At 50.0% G+C, this 10,064-nt stretch overlaps 1 pseudogene across 1 annotated transcript; it reads right to left on the bottom strand.

The window, feature by feature from the left end:
* Window positions 1-5,559: 5,559 nt before the first annotated feature.
* LOC308487242 (large ribosomal subunit protein eL43-like) lies at window positions 5,560-8,566 on the bottom strand (annotated as a pseudogene). The gene is made up of 2 exons: window positions 8,512-8,566; window positions 5,560-5,866 (listed from the first exon to the last, which is right to left on the bottom strand). The product of its transcript is annotated as a large ribosomal subunit protein eL43-like (transcript).
* Window positions 8,567-10,064: the final 1,498 nt, after the last annotated feature.

The raw sequence follows: 10,064 nt of genomic DNA, 5'->3' as shown, positions 1-10,064 counted from the left end.
GTCCTGACGTCACGTCCAGGAGTCCTGCGCGGCTCGCGCTCCGCCTCCGCGCGGCCTTCTGGGAGTTGTAGTCCTCGTGGTGGCGCTCGGAGGGCTCTTGGCCGGCGCCGTTTCGCTGAGCTGAGTTCAGCGGGCTCTGCTCTGCAAACTGCGCCTTGGGTCCTGAGGGCTGTCGGTGCTCCTTCCCTCCCTCAGGACCCCGCTCCAAGCTGGCGTGGGGCTTGCAGAAAGCCTGCGGCCACCGATAAACCTTGCAACAAAATGGGAATGTCACGTCGTTTCCCTTAAACTGCACTTCTCCTACAGAGAAATCGCACTGGTTCATTCATTTATCTATTCTTTTTTTCATGCATTCGAACGTTTCTTGAGCTCCATGATAGGTTTTGGAGAACTAGAGATATCAAGATACTGGGCCCCTCCTGGGGCGGAAGGGGGAAAGAGGAGTCAGGCGGACAGAGGCGTTGACCACTACTTGAGATAGGTGTTAGGACAAAGGCTGTCATATTTTTAAAAAGGAACGCAGGGGAGCAACCAGTACAGCTTGGAGCCAGGGGAAGAAGGGCTCCGGGAGGTCGTCTTTAGAGAAAAAAGTTTGGGGACAGAGGAATTACCTGACACGCTCAAGGTATTGAGGGAAGCTCTGCACATCTTTCAAAGAGCTTGGTGGATGAATTTCTGATACGTATATAGAAAACCAAGTAAAAGCAAAGGTCAGGCAATTATCAACTTCAGGGAAACAGCTATAAAAGAAAGGAAAGAAAGAATTGATAAAATCCTGCCTGACAAAGACCAGTAGGAACATACTGTATGTCGGACAGAGTTCGGTTTATTAACTTGCTGCTGCAAGAGAGAGCCCACACACCAGCAGAGCTGAGGAGCGGCTGTCAAAGGAAAAAACAAACAGGGTCCTTACAGGATGTGGGAAAGGTGGAGTTTAGGTAATACCGAAATAAAGCAGTGTTTTGATAGGTTCAAGGTAAGCATGGACGGAAGTGAGGTAATCAACAGCAAGCCTCAGCTGAGAAGTGGATTGAGGGTCCACCTGGCAAACAACATTAAGATAATTAATTGTAGATAATTGTGTAATAGATAACACAATTAAGATGAATCTAGACTGTTGTGTCCAAAACCCCATTATCTGGAGCTTGGCACCCAGGTTGGAAATCGCTGCTTCTTTGTGCCAAAGTAATCCACCTGGCTTTGACCTCCAGGCAGGAGTGGGACGTTCCATTCTCACTGATTTTAAACAGCAAAGCTTATGACCATGATTTTAGAGAATGAAGTTTCTCAGCTCCATGTCCTTCATGTTGATTAACAAAAGCAGTTTTTACAGACTAACAGAGTCTTCGTACAAACACTACATAACTCAGCTGTGAAGAATATTTTCACAGCCATAATAATGTGAACACTGAGAGACTGAGTTAACTAAAAATTGCAATACATTTGAAGTGAGAGGGTGGAGGTGGGGAGAGAACTATATCGTCATCGTCCATGGCAGGCAGTCAACTGAGTATATCTAAAATAGAAAAAAAGAGATAATAATATAAGCATATTATTTAGAAATGTAGAGGGACATACCAAAAGAAGCAGCCAAGAAACTTGAGAATGGTTTATGGAAGAGCATGTGTGTAGGGGCGGGAGAGTGGAGCCAGAGACCGATTTTTCATTAAACGCCTTGCAGAACTGTTGGCTTTTTTAAACTATGCAAATTCCTTTGTTAAAGTAAGAATTAAGACAAAATAAAAACATTTTTGAAAACCTGCTATACGCATTTCAAAGCCTCCCCCTCCCTTCCCCATTCCCCCAAAAATCCTATTGGTTGTTCACTCAAGACCTCACTGGTCTCAGCTACTTTCAGCACAGGCCAGGGGCTAGGCAACAGCTTGGCAGATCCAGAAATTCTGTGTTATTCACCCACAGTAGATCTGGCTCTGAACGACTGCCACTCCTCAGAACACTTTCGGGGGGAAGATAATGAGAAGGGACTACAACACATAAAGACACATAATAAATTATAACATTGTAATAATCTTCAGAAGAGTAAACATTCATTGAGGGGCCATTATGTGTCATGCCCTGTCCAACACTCATGTTTAATATACACGCCGCCATAGGTACTTCTATATCTCCATGTAAGAGTGAGGAAACCAGAACAGAGAGAGATAGTAAAAGGTGAGTACCTTGCCTGAGGTCATGCAGATAGTAAGTAGCAGAAGCAGAGCTGTCCCATCAGCTCAAAGGTATGTGCTTAGTAATTTCACCCTCCTGAGTTCCTGGCCCAGGGATGGGCAGATAGGAACCATCATGGCAGCTGACATTCATTGATGGATTACTCTGCCAAGCACTGTAATGAGTACTTTCTGTGCATTATCTCATTCTGTCATCACAGACATCCTATGAAATAGGAACTATTATTATCTCCATTTCACAAATGAGGAAACTGAGGCACACCCCAGATAATCTGACTTTAGAGCTGCAAGCTCTGCCACTACAATATAGTACCTCCCTCCTGAGACCAACGGAACAGAATAAAAAGTGAAGAAACAGATCAAACATATACCAATTTAGCATACGATAGAGATGGCAACTCAAGAGAGTAAGGAAAGATGAGTTGCTTGAAAACCATTTGCAACTAGGTTACCATCCAAAAAAGTAAATTCAGTTAGATTTCAACCTCACATCTTATACCAAAATTAATTCCTAGTGCATTAAAAAAATTTTGAATGTGGGGGTGGCTGGTTAGCTCAGTTGGTTAGAGCATGGTGCTAGTAATACCAAAGTTGCCGGTTCAATCCCCGCATGGGTCACTGTGAGCTGTGCCCTCTTTCAAAAAAAAAAAAATTGAATGTGAAAAGTGAAACCCTAATAATGCCACAAGAAAATGTGGGCACATATTTCTCTAATGCTGAGCTTGAGCATCATGTCCTCCGACCAGCCTTCCTGGCACTTGACCTTGTCTTGCAGCGTTGTTCACCATCTTCCTTCTCTGAGCTCCCACAGCCTCTTTTCTAGATGGCACTTACCATATCCAGCTGGAGGTTTGTTGTTTCCCTGCTTGGTCTGCCCAGGACCACTGTATCTCCAGGACCAAGCACAGCGTGGGAAACCCAGCAGGCCTGTAAATGTAAGATGAGGGGCAGAGGGAAGGACAGATTAGCATCTGACGGTCTCCAGGGAAACTGACCCAGCCTTCCTGGTCCCAGGAAATATAACTACTCCAGACACTGTCATCTGCCAAACAAGGATGGGGTCTTTGGCCTTGGCTAGCCCTGGACGAAAGCCCGCAATTTCTGGGGGTGGCCGGATGGCTCAGTTGGTTAGAGTGCTAGCTCTCAACAACAAGCTTCAATTCCCGCATGGGATGGTGGGTTGCGCCCCCTGCAACTAAGATTGAAAACAGCCACTGGATTTGGAGCTGAGCTGCGCCCTCCACAACTAGATTGAAGGACAACTTGACTTGGAGCTGATGGGCCCTGGAGAAACGCACTGTTCCCCAACATTCCCCAATAAAATTTTTTTTAAAAAGCCAGCAGTTTCTGATGGTCCAACTCCTTGCTTGCCAATCTTTTGCAGACCGTCAATCACCCTTCTGCTGTTACAAGAGGACACAGTACACATGGTTAGAGCAGGGGATGAAGGGCAGCACGGCTTGGGGATTTTAAATGTGGGCTTTTAGGGCCCAGTTGTCCAGACGTTGGGTCCTTTACTTAGCTATGTGATCTTGGGCTAGTAACTTAACCTCTCTGAGCCTCAGTTTTCTCAGCTGAACAATGGAATCAATAACTGATCCTCCCTCGTAGGGTTGCTCTCAAGATGAAAGGAAATAAGGTAGGTCGGGTACTTAAAACAATGTGCGGCATTTGGGGGGCCCCCAGTAAGGGTTAGTTACTCTTGTTCTTGTTACGAATCACTGTCATGAGTTCCAGCTCAGGACTGAGGATGCCCCCTGGCTCCTGCAGTATCTCCCCAGCCTCCTTCCCATCACTCCCAAACCATTTTCTGAGGTATTCTTTCTAAAGATGGCGACGCTCATGTTTGTGGGGATTTTCTGTTTTTGCAAGCTTTGATTTCAGAGGGAGACAAATTCCAAATTTGGTAGCTTTTATTCGAAAGTGCAGAGAAGATGGGGGAAGTTGTAAAATCACATATAATACAGCACAGAGGAGGGAATTGACGGCGCTGGAGTGTGTGTGTGAAGACTACAGAGAGGCCCTGACGTCTGAGCTGATACTGGAAAGATGACTAAGAGGTGTTCAGGTGAGGGGGTGGGGCATGCGAGGCCAAGGGAAAGCGTGAACAAAGGCACACAGGCCCGAGAGGCCCGGTGAGTAATCCTCTGTGGCTGTCCCTGGGACAAAGACGGCTTCCTGGGGAGCCCCAGGAGAGGAGGCTGGAAAAGCAGGCCAGGCTGCTAAAGACCCCTTCAAAGTACTTGTGTGTGTGTGTCGGGGGTGGGGTGTGGGGGTTGGTCCCTCAAGTCAGCAGCTTCACCCCTTAGAGGAGCAGATGACCCCCATGTGTGCCTGTGTGTATCATGTCAGACAGTAGAGCTTTCTGTGTGCCCACAGGTGCCAAGGTTATTACTGGTCCTTGGAAAGTTTCCAGGAGGTCAGGTTGTGCTGACTACATACCTGTCCTCAGGGCACCCACCGTTCCATTGGGGCCACAGGACAGACACACCTGTAATCAACAAAACACACACTCACAAAATTACAGCCAGGCTTTAGGAGGAAATGGTAGATCCCGAGATCCTGCGGCTGATTGGAGAAAGGGCTGGGTGAAGGTAAGGCAGAGGAGACCAAGATGGGACAAGAAGATAGCCTGAGGGAGGAAGGACCAGGAACAGGCCTGGCAGCTGATTCTGGGGATTCAGTAATTGGGAGCTTAGTTTTAACTAAGAGCTGTGGCAGTGGTGTGTTGAAGGGAGCTCCAACCGCCTGAGCCACTGGGCCAGCCCGGGTTCCTGGTTCTTCTTCTAACAGATACGTATTGAGAACCTACTAGACATCAAGCTGTGTTCTATGAACAAAACAGACAGATTCTATGAAGTGCTGGGAGACAGACAAGAACCAATCAAGCAAATATTTAATATATAAAGTAGTGAGAAGTGCTGTGAAGAAAAACAGAGGCAGGGAAGTGGCTAAAGGGCGGCAGAGTGTACTGTGACACAGCAGTCAGAAAGGCCTCTCTAAGAAGGAGACATTGCAAGAAAACCTGAATGAGGTGAAGGAGGGAGAAGTGTACACATCCACTGAACTAGTGTTCCAGGCAGTGGGAACAGCCAGTGCAGAGGCCCTGAGATGGAAGCATACCTGGCACAGGAGGCCGGGGGTGGGATGGAGTGTGCGTGGGGATGAGTGCAAGGAGTGGAGGTCAGAGAGGGGGTGGGGGCCAGATGGCACGTTGTGGCCACATTGTTTAAGCAGCATGACAGGCACCAACGGACCTGACTTTCAACTCCAGCCCTGTCTTCACTTATCATTTTTTTGTTGTTTTAAAATTTTGTTACAGAAATGAACCCATTTATTCTAGGCTAACAATGTTTCCATTGTGGAGCTTCTACTGGTCTTTCAATTCCTCAGTCGTCTGATGGCGGATTTGACTGTGACAGAAGTGGTGTTGGCGCTCCAGGCACCACCAGCTACTGTTTTTACGCAGGAACCACAAGGCCAGATCCCCACAGCTCCTCTCTTCATCTTGGTTTTACCACAAAAGGAGCAGGTATACTTGGCGTGCTGGCTGATTTCAATTTTCTTCACCATTTTCCCGAGGGAGGCGCCATAATGGGTCCCATGTTTACCAACGCCAACCTTCTTCGTGCATTCAGCCACATCCCCACACACCAGGCCGGAACCCAGAAAGGTCACTTATCATCTTGAACAGGTTATTGTAACCTGGTTTTCATTTTACTTCATTTTCTTTCACGAAGATGGGTGTATTAGTCAGAGTTTTCCAGAGAAACACAGAGATTTGTTTGTTTGTTTTAAGGAAATGGCTCGCGTGAGTAGAGAGACTGGCACGTCCCAAGTCTGCAGGGTTTCTGTCTGTGAAGATTTGACTTCCTCGTGGCCTGAGGTGGGGGCCATGGGTAGAGGGCCAGCTCCCAGCCCCGGGGAGCACAGACCCAGTTGGGAGTCCAGCCACTGCAGACCCAGAAAAGAGCCCAAGTTACAGGTGAAATCCAAAGGCCTCCAGCTGCGGGATTCCCTCTGGCTCTGGGGAGAAGTCTTTTGTCCAGGATAGTCCTTCAGTGGATAGGATGAGACCAAGCCACACTGGGGAGGGCAGCTTGCTTTACTCCGATTTTAACTGTAAATCTCACTCAAAAAACACCCTCACAGAAACATCCAGAATACTGTTTGAACACGTATCTGGGCAGCACGGCCAGCCAAGTTGACACATAAAGTTAAGCATCATACAGAATAAGAATAGCAGTCTCGTAAGGCTGAAGTGACGGCTGACATTGAGAATATCTGTAAAGCACTAGGTATTACACATCGACTGGCAAGTGGTAAGCACTCAACCAAAGGTATTGTTGTCATCACACAGGGAAAAATAACATTTGTCAGATGCCTAGTGGTTCGAACGCTGGCTGGATAGGCTCTTCCATGTTGTTATTTAATTCCAATCTTCCTCACCACAGTCTGACAAAGGGATTATTATCCCCCCTCTACAGTTGAGGAATATAAGATGCAGAGAGGTCACTCGACTCCCTGGAGGTAACTAACTGTCTAGTTGTAGAGCTCGAACTAGAACTCAGATCTGTCTGATTTCAAGACCTGGGTTTTTCCCACTGTCCCACGTCTTGACTAGTACCTGAAACAGCTTAGCTGAGTCAGGAGAAGGTCCTGGTCATCGAGGCTGCTGGAGACTGAGAGCAGCAAGGAGAGGCGGCTCCCTGCTGTTACTCTCAGCACCTCATACACGGGTGTACACACACCTTGGTCCCAGAAAGTCCCTTGAAGCAGCCTGAGGTCAGCCCTTGTGGCAACTCTTGGCCCAGAAAGGGTGTTTGTGGAAGGCTTTTTTCTGTAGAATCCTGTGCTGATGGGATCATCACTGACTCTTGCCAGTTCAGCCCTCAGCCTGAAATGGGTAGGGGAAACTTTCCCACTCTGCCAGCTTATTTGGGGCGAGGGGAGTTCTCAGAGAAGGGCTCCTCACAGGGCTTCAGGGCCGTTTGTCACACGGGCCTCAAATGTAGACTTTGGATATTATCTCCAAGTGTGTCTACAGACGGTCACAGGTTACTCTCTGATTGAACAGCAAGGAGGGACTTACCACAAAGTGGTTTAACTTTTACTACGGAATTTTCAAATATATACAAAAGTAGAATGAATCATACAATGAATCTGATATGCCCACCATCACAGGACTTTATATAATAAAACAGGGACCTATAGTTTCTATAGAGAAAAGGTTCTAAAAATCCTGTAATGATCTTGTGACTGGCACAAGTACAAGTTCTGATGGTGTTAAAAAGTGTTAATTTGTTAAAGTTAAACACTTCAAACGTGCCTCAGTTTTTCTTCATTTTAAAGCCTCAGTAGTTGAAGGGACCTTGGCTGCTCCCCAGGGTTTGGAGGACCTGTTTCCAGGGAACAGTTGCTGAGAACTGTGGGCCCCCGTAGAAGAGATGGGAAAGACATGGCCCCTCCAGGTCCGCGGAATCTCAGGTGGCAGTCCTGCAGAGTGCAGGCCTACGGCACATTGCTTTGCCCTTCCCCCCAGGGGATACACGTTCCTGACTCCAGGGCCAACGGTGGGGGTGGGGGTGGGGGTCTCTCTGTGCCTCTACAGGAACTCAACCAAACAGCACTGACAGTGCAGCCTCTGTGCAGCCAGCTTGCTCTGTGGGGGTGGGACTTGGAAACAAGGTCTTGCCCCTGCCCCCAGAGGAACTTCCAGTCTGCAAGGAGAGAGGCACATCACTGCATCTGAAGCGGGTGATTAAGTACCACCAACTGTGCCTGCACAAGGATTCGGCCATTGTTTGCTTAGGAGGCGGCTCTGTGGGTGACCCGAAGTCAAGCGGGAGTGTGCACAGGGCCCGCGGGCCCGCAGGTCCCCGAGGGCAGGGCCTCCAGCTTCCCATTCTTTCGTGGTTCCCACAGGCCCGGGCCCGCTTGGTTCACAAAGAGCTTCAGTGCTCGCTTTTGACTGAACCTTTCCCCTTTGTATCTGTCTCTGTGTCTCTCAGCGTCTCTGTCTCTACGAGTCTCTGGCTCGCTCTTGTTTCCCAACATCCTTCCCGAGCCCCAGGGGAGCAGAGCTGGGGGGGCCGGGCAGTGGGAACGGGGCAGCGTCCTGTTCTCACCAAGGACAATAAGGGCCGGAAAGGGCTGGAGCCAAGGCCTGGCGTGGGCTCCCCCTCCCTGCCCGCCCTGGGCGCCCCCACCCCGCCCTGACCTTCTGGCGTGCCCTATGTGCCAGGCGTCCCCTTCATGCCAGTGCCAGTCTGAGGCGAGTCCAGCCTCTGCCGGGACAGGGAGCCCTCTTAACCTGTCTCACCTACCACTGCCTTCTGATCTGTGGTATCACCTCCGGGCTGGCCAGCCACTCGCATCCCCTCCCCCGTGTTATTTACTCTTGTTTCCGGAGCAGGCAGGCGGGTGTCGCAGGGTGTAGAGGCCACGTGTGAGGGAGCAGGAGGAAACATCTGGCTTCCCTCTGTCCTTCATGGGTGGGACCGCCCCTCTCTCCCCCAGGCCTCCAGCCTCCCTTGGTGGAGCAAAGCTTCAGGAGTGCAGGGGCCAAGAGGTTAGCACCTTTGCCCTTCTCACCTCCAGGTCTCCAGAAGCCATGATGGCCTCCCACCCCCATACTTAATGATGGTCATCAGGTGGCTGGGATACCCCTGCCAGGGTTAATTGGTAGGTCAGGTGTAGGCAGCCTGCAACTAGGCACCCAAGATAGGCTGGGTGGAGAGCCGAGGTTGGCGCCAAGCTGCCTTGTAAATGCACCCATTCTGAGGAAGGGTTCATTAATCCCAGGCCACATATTGCAACTGGTTCCTACGCAGTGGGCGGCAGCAGGTGCCCAGATCCCTTGGCATTGCCCTGGCACCTGATCTCCAGCTCCTCCCTAGCCTGGCCCCACCCAAGCTCTCATCTTGAAACGCAAGGTGCCCCCATGTGGCCAGAGCTCGGAGCTATGTCTTGTGCTCACCAGGCCTGGGACCTGGCCCTCTGCCCACCACTCCCACCCCAGGTGAGGACAAAGTCAAGGTTTGATAGAGACCCAGAAACAACCCAGCCTCCCCATAGATCCAGGGTCCGTTTTGGACAACTTCTCCTCCTCCGCCAGAGGGTCCCACATACTGCAAACCCTCCCAATCACTACATAAGTTGGAGCCTAGAGCGCTCATTTCCTCAGACAAGCTCTGGTCTCCATTGAATTCTCTGCCTCTGCTGCCAGCCTAGGGAAGGCTTGTCCTCCCAAGTGAGCTTGCCTTTTGGGTCCAAGGTCTAGTTCCACTGGACCCACAGCAACAACCCTCCCCAGGCCTCAGGAGGGGCTTGCAAAGGACAAGGTTGCTGGTCTCCTGGAGATGTGGGCTCATGGTGCCCTCTACAGGCATCCTGGGTAAACTGCATAGCACTCCCTCAACCTTAGAGAAAGGGTACCCATCACCTATGGGAATAGGTGGGTTGGGGGAGCCCCTAGTTACAGGATCGGGGGTGCGTGGGGGCCTGTAATCTGTGACCAGAACTCCTTTGATTCACTTCTTCATCTTCACTGTCTTCTTCCCTAACTAAGGCACAGCCTATGTACAGGATTTTCTGTTCTAGAAGGGCCATCTACTGCCCGTCATCAGGCACAGTGCATACCCTCTGGACAGGGGTGCTCCTCTGGGCAGAGCAGGGACAGGTTAGGACCTGAGAAGCCACGTCCCTCATTCCCCTCAGGGCTGGCGCTGCGGTGGATGGCCTTGTCCCTGCCGTTCTACAAACGTGGCTAAAACTTAGGAAGTTCCTAATCTCTTGGCTACTAGGCATTGGAGGAAAATGATGGCACCAAAACAAAGGGGGTGGGGGTGACCAATCTTGGGAGTCTTTCTAAAC

The sequence above is a fragment of the Rhinolophus hipposideros genome, assembly GCF_964194185.1.
Source record: "Rhinolophus hipposideros genome assembly, chromosome: 19".
NCBI classification, from domain to species: Eukaryota; Metazoa; Chordata; class Mammalia; order Chiroptera; family Rhinolophidae; genus Rhinolophus; species Rhinolophus hipposideros.
The sequence above is the reverse complement of the archived record's forward strand: the minus strand, read 5'-3'. Positions and strand labels throughout refer to the sequence as shown.